General features: G+C 43.8%; 1 long non-coding RNA gene across 1 annotated transcript in view; it reads left to right on the forward strand.

The window, feature by feature from the left end:
• Positions 1-4,394, forward strand: part of LOC133094772 (uncharacterized) — a 75,078-nt gene extending 70,684 nt beyond the window's left edge. The window contains exon 6 of the long non-coding RNA XR_009701499.1: positions 4,333-4,394. This is a non-coding gene — a long non-coding RNA (uncharacterized LOC133094772). The remainder of the gene's footprint in view (positions 1-4,332) is intronic.
• Positions 4,395-10,601: the final 6,207 nt, after the last annotated feature.

Consider the following 10,601-nt stretch of genomic DNA (forward strand, 5'->3'; position numbering starts at 1 on the left):
TTCTAGCTTTTTGTAGTCTGTCACAGTCTGGGGAACTGTTGTGTGACTTCCACATAGTGTTCCTATGTTGGCTATTAATGATTTGACTCTATTTCAGGTTCTCAAGTGTTCTAAAACTGAGTGGTAAAAGTAGGAAGCAAAACTGGTAACTGTGTATTCAGATAATGTGGGCATTTTTAATCAACTTACTTGAAAGATAGAAAAATTGGTCTTAAGCTGGCAGAGGTCAGTAGGCAGAGAGCAAACTGAAATATCTTCAGTGGCCCGGGCTAGGCCAGGATTAGAGCCCAGGTTTGCTGAAGCTATAAACAAAGGCGGCAGCAAAGTGAATTTAATGATAACAGAAACATCCCCTGGACAACTGTCACTGCTCATATGTGATGTAGATAATTCTTTACCAGCAGTACAGCCTTGCCCTTCACTTCTGACACCAGAGAATAGATTGTTTTCTTAGAAATGGAATATTCAAGTGAAAGGTATTTTTAGACATTTCTAGAAATGCATCCACTAGGAACAAAGGGTTGACCATAGTGTTTATCATCTCTCCCTGCCAAGACCCAATAAATGATAATAAAAGAATGAACCCATAACTAAGACAAGCACAGAAAGGAGGTCATCAATGAATAAGGCACCTCGACAAATTTCTGATGGACGGGTAGAGGGTAGGAGGCTATTGGTGGATGAAGGAGAGGGAGTAAGGAAGTTGCTGCAGAGTATGTAGGAGGAGACTCCATAGGAGAAAGGAGACAAATGACTTAGGGGAGCCCTAAAGAAACTACAGTCAAGATGGGCAGCGTCAGCAGAGGCTGGGAATGAGAAAGACCTTAACTGAAATTATTTTTGGAAGGACTATTTCTATCAGCTCCCTCTCTCACCTTCCCCTTCCCAATCCCGCTGCAAACAGAGCAGCACTCGGTTGATGGGGCAACTGTGGCTCCCACACATCCCTGCGAGTCCTCCCAACCCCAAGCAAGTAAAGCTGGGTCTTGCCCTCCTGCCACCACCTTCCAACTCCAGTATTTCACCCCCAGGCTGAAAAACCAGAGAATCTTATCTAAAGAAGCTGAGTAACTACCTGGAGAGGAAGGAATGCTAGGGTAGATGCAGGCTCTCCCACAGTACAAAAGTACCTTTTGGCATTTGGGAACCTTGCTTAGAATCCACTTCTAATGAATGCTGAATTCATTCCCTCCCTGAAGTGAAATCAGCTAGGCAGTAATCCTTGCCCTCATCCTCAGAGCTCCCAGGCAGCCTGCCCATTTGAAGGGTAACAGTACAGAGACCTACCCAGGCCACAGTCAGTAGTCATTGTTGAGGTCGTCACCAATGTTGTTGCCTTCATCAGTATCATCACCATCATCAAACATTTATTGAGCGCTGACAGGACTTCTCAGATCTGTCAAAGGCATCTCAAACTCTTGCTCCAAACTGGACTGATCTTATTCTTCCCCAACTTCCACCCAAAACTCCTCCTCTTCCAATATTTCCTCTCTTGGAGAATGGACCTACCAACCATTGTAATTAACATTTATAGAGCACTTACTCTATACCAGGCACTGTTCTAAGCACATGACATATAACAACACATTTTAAACCTTACAACAACCCTAGGTGGGAGGGGGAGCCAGGCTTAAATCAGCAAGGACCCCTTGTAAGCATTTCAGATCAACTGGCTAAAGAAGCCTCTGAAGAAAGACTTGAATCTCTTAGGCTCCGGTTATTAGTTGTGATATTTTTCTCTGATTCTAAATAAATTTCATACCAAATTTTGCATGAGTTTGTGTGTGTGTTTCTAGTTTTATGATCTTTTTATTATTTTAGGCCTCCAAATCTTGGGTTCTCATGGGCAACACTGATACAGGACAAGTGTTAATAGAGCCAACACTTACAGACTCTACTTACAATGGGCAGACGCTGCCTACAGTGCTTTGTGTATACTAGCTCATTTAACCTATCTCCCCCATCTTACAGATGAGGAAATGGAGCACAGGATATTTCAGTGACATGCCCAAGGTCCCAGGTAGCCAGGCTTGGTGGCTCAGCTGTTAGCCATTCCAGTATGGTCTCTTCGGTAGTTGTAAAGCCTATGCCATTAAGGAAATATTGTTAAAGTTTTAGGTGTGAAATAGAACTGTGGTAGTGGTTTTTAAAATGTGTGCTCCCCTAAATAAATTAAACATAGAATTATCATATGATCCAGCAATTCCACTTCTGGGTATATACCCAAAAGAATTGAAAGCAGGAGCTCGAACAGATACTGGCACACCCATGTTCATAGCAGCATTATTCACAATGGCTAAAGGGTGGAAACAATCCAAGTATTCATTGTTGGATGAAGGAAAAATAAAATGTGGTATATACACACAGTGGACTATCATTCAGCCTTAAAAAGGAAGGAAATTCTGACATACGCTACAACCAGGATGAACCTTGAAAACATTACACTAATAAGAAGGTCATGAAAGGACAAATATTATATGATTCCACTTACATGAGGCACTAGAGTAGTCAAATCCATATAAACAAAAAGTAGAATGGTGTTTGCAGGGGCTGAGGGGTTGGAGGGGTAGGGAGTCACTGTTTAACGGGTACAGAGTTTGATTTTGGGAAGATGAAGCTCTGAAGATGGATGGTGGTAATGGTTGCACAACACTGTGAATGTGCTTAATGCTACTGAATCATATACTTAAGTATGGTAAAAATGGTAAATTTTATGTTATATGTATTTTACCAATAAAAACCCTAAACAGCAAACCGACAAACCCACCAAAAATAAATAAACATAATAATTTTGAAATGTGTGCTCATCTGTTAAAAATAAGATGATGCATTAATAGATGAAATAATATATATTGCTTTAGGACAATGTGGTGAGGGGAGGGATTGAGAAATGTAAGGGAAATGTGGGGTGGGGGATGGGGAGCTGAAATAAGATTGTCCAAATACGGATCGCTGTTAATGCTAGGTGATCGTATACATGGATATGTGTATTCTACTTTGTGTATGCTTGAAGTTTCCCATGAAAGAAAAAAAGTTTATTTTATTTTATTCTATTCTATTCTATTTTGCCCCGCCTTGCAGCCTGTGGGATCTTAGTTTCCCGACCAGGGATTGAACCCGTGCCCTTGGCAATGAAAGCATGGAGTCCTAACCACTAGACCGTCAGGGAATTCCCTTGAAAAAGAAGTTTTAAAAATCTCATCCCAGTAGATAATGGGACAGTAGCTGCCATTGTATTTATTAACCCTTCAAATAGAGACAGGGCCATGGAGTCCCTTTCAGCCCATTCCATGATGCTCCTGAGAACATACGCAACTGCCTACCAATAAGGATTTCACCCTCAGTGTCCCGTAGAGAACTCTCAGGGCATTTACTGTCAGCAGCTGCCCACCCTGGGTGATCTCAAGGGTTGGGAGAAATAAAAAGCAGCTCTTTCTGGTGGACTACCATCTACAGAAAACTGTGCTTCATCTTGTAATACAAAAAAAAAGAAAATGGCAGAGAAGGTCCACATCAAGAATCTTACCTATAAGGTACATCTGCTTCATGTCATGGGACTTATCAACTCCTCAACAAAAGAAGCATATTTTAAATTATAAAATTAAGGAATCTAGGTCATTGTGAATATATTTTTTCTGAGCTTTCACACACACACACACACACACACACACACACACACACAAACACCCCTACCTTGGTCAAGCAACCACATGAGTTGGAACTGGTCACCATAAGCAAATAGTGAGCACTCTACTCACTGCTTCATTTATTCGTGTTTTAACAAGTATTTACTGAGTACCTACTGTAATTAAGTCATAGTACGATGTGCTAGGTGATGTGCGGACCAACTCAGACCCTCAGAGTTGATATGAAGATTATTTTGAACTAAAAACATTTGAAATTCAATAGATGCAGAAAGAAGCCTTTTTGGAGCTTCCCTTATCTGATTAAAGGCAGAAACTCCTGGAAATGCCCCCTCTTTGAGGCAGCTTCACTCTGAGGAAGGAAACTGAGAGTAAAATTGCCACAAATCTTCTCTTGGGGCAGTTTTTACTAACTAGAAAGAAGTGGGTGGTGAGTACTTGTACCTGCAGAAACAAATATTATCACAAATTTTCTGTCTCCCATTTTGTTTTCCTAAAACCCACTTGTCTTTCCAAAAAAACTCATTTGTTCTTCCCATAAAAGCCTTTTGTCTCCCCTCCCTTTCCCATTATTAAGTGGATATATAAGCCCCTATCTTTGGCTCTTTGTTGAGTCACATTTTTTCTGTTATTTCCCACATCTATAAGTGAATAAAAATCTGTCTTTTCTAATGCTAATCTTTGTCAGTTTAATTCACAGGCCCTCAACCACTGAATTTAAGGGGGTAGAGGGAAAGTTTTTCCTCCATGACAGTGACTAAAGACAGAAAAATTCTTGCTCTCATGGAAACTGCATTCTACCAGGTAATATACACAGAAGGAGCAAATGCACAAATAATTATTTACAGCTTGTCATTACTGTTTATTCAAATAATGGGTCAGCGAGAGTTGGTATTCACCTGGAAAGCCTCAGTATGAGGATACAATTTGTTAATACTGGAGTCTGTTCTAATTAGTTGGTACCTGTACCTAAGGATGGTTAAAATATGTAGAACATCACACTAGGTTGTCTAGAAAAGCCTCTCCAAGGAGATGACACTTAGGCTGAGTCCAAAAGCATGAAGAAAAACCAGCATTGGGAGAAGAGGGGAAGAACATTCTGGGCAGAGGGAGGAGCACACACAAACGGCCCCTAAGAGCTTAAAATACTCCAGTGTGAGTAGAGCAGATGGAGGAAGGGTAGAAGGGCCACATCACACAAGACATGGCAGTGCTTCTGTTTGTACAGGAATTCAGAATTTGTGAGTGTTACCACTGGAATCATCATTCTCCACGACGGGGACTGGGAGGAAAAACTAGTGCTTACAGACAAGTAAAGAGAGATTTCAAGTTAAACTGAGAGTAAAATTGACAGGGGACATCCAAAATCAGGAGATCAAATTAAGCATTAAACAGTCAATTCAACAGCAAAGACCTGATGGTAGCTACAGACGGCAATTAGAAAGTATAAGCAATCTGATCCTACAGAAACTAGGGAGGGTTGGGGGGTTGGAGGGTAGAAAAGAGTCCTAATAATTTTTTGGCGACTTCATCCCAGGGCCTTACAATTTCATCCTATAGTGGGCTTGAATCCTGAGGAAGGGCCGGGTAAAGTTGAATCCAGAGGGAGGAATACAAAGATCGAGTGCATTTCTCAAGCCATGTAATATGGTTCACAAACATCTCACCCACCATTGTATTTTGGTTTTCTTTTATAGGAAGAATATACAAAGGCAGATTCACACATTAACTTCTGGACTCAAGAGAAACAACATTTAAAAAGTCTTTTTGGTAAGTAAAGTTTCATCAAGTAATGATGTTCTTATTTCCCCTGGAGACAGGCCCTAGAACCCAGGGCCTCCTAGAAGGTAGGCAGGGCTGCTTTATGTCATTTATATGCAGCATCAGAGAAAATAGCATCCAAAATAACACAACTCTGCTCTTCCTAGAGTTCTGTTTGTAGTCATTCAAAATAAGACCTGGGCTTATTTTTTCTAAAGGCGAATGAATTTTATGTCAACCTCGAGGAAATGCAGTATTTAAAGTTAACCTTATTACAGGAGGAATTCCTGGAAAGATATAATAAAATCCAACAGTTGGTAGATTCAAGCTGGAGGTCACTCTAATTAAGAAAGTAAAGAGTAAATGGAATGCAAACAATCCTATTTCACACTAAACAATTCAACTGGGGAATCATTTTAACACAGTGACTCAAGGGTGGATTACATTCTCCCATGCACAGGCACAGCCCCCATTGACTATCAGCAGAGACACTGATGCGTATCTAGAAACAGTTTGGGGCCTAGAGGCTGGTGAAATAAATTGTGTGAATCAATTTAAAATGCAGCCAGATGTTTTTTACTCCAAAAATGAAAGGACATGGAATGGGGGGCGGGGGGGAGCAGGGGAGAATCCACAGATAGCCCACATGGCAGAAGACTGAGGCACAGGCAGTTTTAAAGTCAGCCATAAATTGGCTAACTTGACCTCTTTTCCTCTCTTGCTATCTTTTTATTCCGTTAAAGGAACAATGCATACCAATAAATTATTTCATTTGATAAGCATTTTGGAAGGCCTCCTCATTTTAAAGCACTCTGAGGAAAACAGAGATGGATTGACCTGAATGCTGATCTCAAGAAGTTCAAGACTTGGCTAATAGGAGAAATGACTTGTGTGTGTACAAGATTAAACAAGGGAGACATTCAGAAAATAATCACCAATGGGTGAATAAAGTTGCCTACAAGGATTTCATGGAAGCATTACTGTAGTGAAAAACTGTATTCAGTAGGGAGTAGTTAAGAATGATACTTTTTAAAAAGTACCTAGTAATAATGATGGAATAGTTTGCAACCATTAAAAACGATGCTGGAAAAAATATTTAAGGACTTGGAAAACTGTTGATGAAATATTGTTGTTTAAAAAAAAAAGCTAACCAAATACTATGTACACTGTACTCCATTTTTGAAAGAAGAAAAGAAAAAATATTTTTACATTGGTTTCTTTGTACAAGGGAGAAACAAGTATTTAGCAAAATATTAACAACGTTTATCTTCTGGTGGTAGCATTAGGAGTGGCTGTTTACTTTCTTTTTACTTTTTAAAAAATCACGTATATTTTCCACAATAAACATACATTTTTGATAACTAACAAAAGAAAAAACTTAAAATGAGAATTTAGCAAAATATTAACAATGTTTATCTTCTAGTGGTATCATTAGGAGTTGTTGTTTACTTTCTTTTTACTTGTTTTTAATCATCTATATTTTCCACAATAAACATACATTATTATTATTATTTTTTTAAATTTATTTATTTATTTTTGGCTGTGTTGGGTCTTCGTTTCTGTGCGAGGGCTTTCTCTAGTTGCGGCGAGTGGGGGCCACTCTTCATCGCGGTGCGCGGGCCTCTCACTGTCGCGGCCTCTCTTGTTGCGGAACACAGGCTCCAGACGCGCAGGCTCAGTAGTTGTGGTTCACAGGCCTAGCCGCTCCGCGGCATGTGGGATCTTCCCGGACCGGGGCACGAACCCGTGTCCCCTGCATTGGCAGGCGGATTCCTAACCACTGCGCCACCAAGGAAGCCCCATACATTATTTTTGATAACTAAAAAAGAAAAAAAAAATTCAAATGAGAGTTTAAAAGGAGGACAGAAATACAACACAGAAATTTACAAGAGGGAGAAAATGCCAGTTTGTTCCAGTCCCAACAAGGGTCCTCCTGGAGGGTGTCACTTGAGCCGACAGAATGAGACCCAAGTCCAGTTCAGAAGCAAAGGAAAGTTTTATTCTTTGATCAAAGAATGAAGAGGTGCGAGCTTGGGCTCCAGAGCACACGCTCTGCTCTTCTGAAGGCCTTGCGTAGGGCTGCTTTATAGGGTTCTTGTTCGCAGGGAGGGAGCTCACTTCTCGCGGGGGCGGGGCGCAGACACGGGCACAGACGCAGGCGCAGCTGTGCTGCTCCGGGCTCCAGATCACAGTGCCGAGCGCAGCACCTCTGCGCACGATCTGCTGCCGCCATCTTGAATTGAGTGTCCTGCGCGGCTTCTGCGCATGGCCCTCAGCTGAGGTGTCAGCGCCGCCGTTTTGAACCAGGAGCTCTGGTCTGAAGTGCTGGGTGCGAGGCCTCTGCATGCGGCCCCCTATGAGGAAGTGAAACTAGACAAAGCACAATGGAAAAGGGAGAGAGAAAAAGGTCAGATTTTATTTTATTACCCAGATTCTATTTTTATTCTCCGGGTATTGTTAATGGGCTTTGCCGGTGACAAATCCCTCCTCTGTCTTTTGTCCTGCTCCTCATTCTTGAAGGGCTCTGAGGGGCGACGGTCCATCTTCTGTAACTGTTTCCTGCTGATCTGGGGCGTCGTCATGACCCTGGGTAGAAGAGCGGAACTTCTCCCAGCCGCCTTTAGATGTGTTTGAGGGTCACCAGGTCTCGGCCCTGACTGTTCGTGTCCCTGAGTGACCACCATTTGTGTACCATTTTGGAGACAAGGACACCAGACGATTTCAGATACATGGTCCAGATATTAGCAAGAGAATAATGGTCACATGTCAAATTTTTCCTAAACATGCAGGTATCTAGGTCTTTAGCCTATAGGCAGAGTGCCCTGACGATATGCTCACTGCCAGGGCCTCAGTCTCCGTGGTCACATTTTGGTTGCTTTACGGAAGAGAAGCTTCAGATGAGAAAGAGGTTCGCAGGAGCAGTTAGTCAAGGGGGTCCATTGCCCCAGGTTGTCTCTCTGGAGTTTGGGGCTCGGGGGCCCCTTCACTCAAGTTTGACGTCCCACGGAGTGATCCCCTGCGGCTTCAGGGCAGAATGGGTAGTGAGATCACCAGGTGGGGCCCATTCCATCCAGGAGTGCGGTGGTCTTGCGGGCTGCTGGTGTGCCAGGTTTTTAGGTTCACCCAGTCTCCCGGCCGGAAGGGGTGCAGGGCCAGATCGGTGGGTGTGGGGAGCACCTGTTACCATATCCCGTGAGAGCTTTCATGGTTTCTCCTACCCGAAGAGCACACGAGTTGTTCCATTTCAAGGGGGTTGTTCCTTCTCCTGGGCTTGGGGAATGGGCCTACCTTATATGAGTTTAGAATGTCATCCACATACTGATCTTTTAGGTCTTTTGTTAAAGTTTCCCCAAGGATGATGGGGGGATTTTTGAACCCTTGAGACAGGACTGTCCAGCAGTATTGTTGTTTTGTGTGTTTGGGTCCTGCCACTCAAAAGCAAAAATTTCTTGTCACTCTGGGGCTAATGGAATACAGAAGGAGGCGTCTTTTAAATCTAACATGGAATACCAGGTCCTTGTGGACAGCAGAGTGCCCAGCAGGGTGTAGGGATTAGGGACTATTGGATGTATATCCTGGGTGACTTTACTGACTGCCCCAAGGTCCTGCACCATCCAGTATTCCCCACTGGGTTTATATACAGGAAGAATGGGGGTATTACAGGCTGATTGGCAGGGTCTAATAAGGCCCTAGTCAATTAGGCCCTAACAGGGGCAGTGCCCAACGAAGTCTCCCGACGGAGAGGATACTGTTTTCTATTGGGCCATGTATATACTTTTCCAGTTATATAGAAGTGGTAAATGTATACCTGGATGAGCCCTCCTTCTCCACTGGGGACCTGCCTCAAAAGGAGTACTTCATACTTTTCCTGGCAGGTTGTTGGACCCTGGCTGGTAACTAGTCCCACTTTGTGTAGTTGCTGAACTGGGTTATAGGGGAGGGAGCTTGTATGGAGGGAGTCTCTGGGGCTTGGGGTCCAAGTTGGGACATAAGAAAGAAGGGGGTAGGGAGGCAGCAGTAGGAGGAGGATTAGGGAAGAGATCAAGAAGGTCTTCAGGAGGAGGGTCAAACTGGTATTACTCCAGTGGAGGAGAGCCCACATCCCTTTTGAAGGCCTTTGTTCTGATATAAGGCCATAAAGAAATGGACATAGGGAATTTCATCCCATTTCTTTTGTCTTTGGCATTGCAGGTCCAATTGGAAAACAGTGTTAGAATTTAGAGACCCACTGATGAGCCAGCTTTCCCCATCTCCCAGCCGATATTGGGGTCAGGCTGTAATACACAGGAAGATAAAACGTTGTAGGGTCGGGGTAATACCTGAAAAACTGGAGTTCTGCAGGATACACCCCAAGGGGCTATCCTTTGGTACTGTAGACATTTGGCTCCCCATACCTCAGATGTTCTATTGTGGATGTTTGCAACCACTGGTGGTGGCGGGGGGTGTGTGTGGAGTGATCTGCTGGCAGGCAAATGCCACAAGATTTGACCCAAGAAAGATTTCTGGTTCAGGAAATTTGGAACCAGCACCAAACTGTTAATGGAGTCCTCAGAAGACCAAAATAGGAGGTGTCCAGCTGGCATGAACTCTGATATAACTGGGGGTCTCCCTTGAATTATAACAGCCTGTGCTTGAGATAGTTAGTCCCTCCCCAGTCACAGTGTCCCACAGGAGGTGAGACAGGACTGCCTCTGGGCCCGAGCAGCTTAGCCATGTTAGTTCCTGACCACGCTGGTCCGTTAGCGGGTGGCACAGGTGTCAGAGGTGGGGGTCTTCTCTTTCCTCCTTTCTGCCGAAAAGGAGGAGTTCCTGGACTTCCCTCCGGTGAGAGCTAAAAGCACGAGGAATTCCCACGCGGTACTCACCAGATCACTGGGGCAGCTGGTATTCTGTGCTGATACCGGGAGGAGAGCCTGTGGAACCTCAGTCGATAAAGAATCACCCAACATTCGCCTTACGACCCGGAGCGGGAGGAGAGGTCAGGCAGTGGGTGTTTCTTGTTCTTGCCATCTGCTCACAGTGCTTCCTGATAATGGGGTTCCTGGTCCTGCAAGCAGCTTGCAGGGCTCCCCAGCTACTTCAGAGAAACTAGCCTGACCGGAAGAGGTCAAGTTATGGGTCACGGACCTACCTTGGGAACCTTTTGCACTCAGGCGTCCCCGGTGTCTTTTCTTGAACTCAAAGCCAGCGTCCTTC

The sequence above is a fragment of the Eubalaena glacialis genome, chromosome 7, assembly GCF_028564815.1.
Source record: "Eubalaena glacialis isolate mEubGla1 chromosome 7, mEubGla1.1.hap2.+ XY, whole genome shotgun sequence".
Classification (NCBI taxonomy): Eukaryota; Metazoa; Chordata; class Mammalia; order Artiodactyla; family Balaenidae; genus Eubalaena; species Eubalaena glacialis.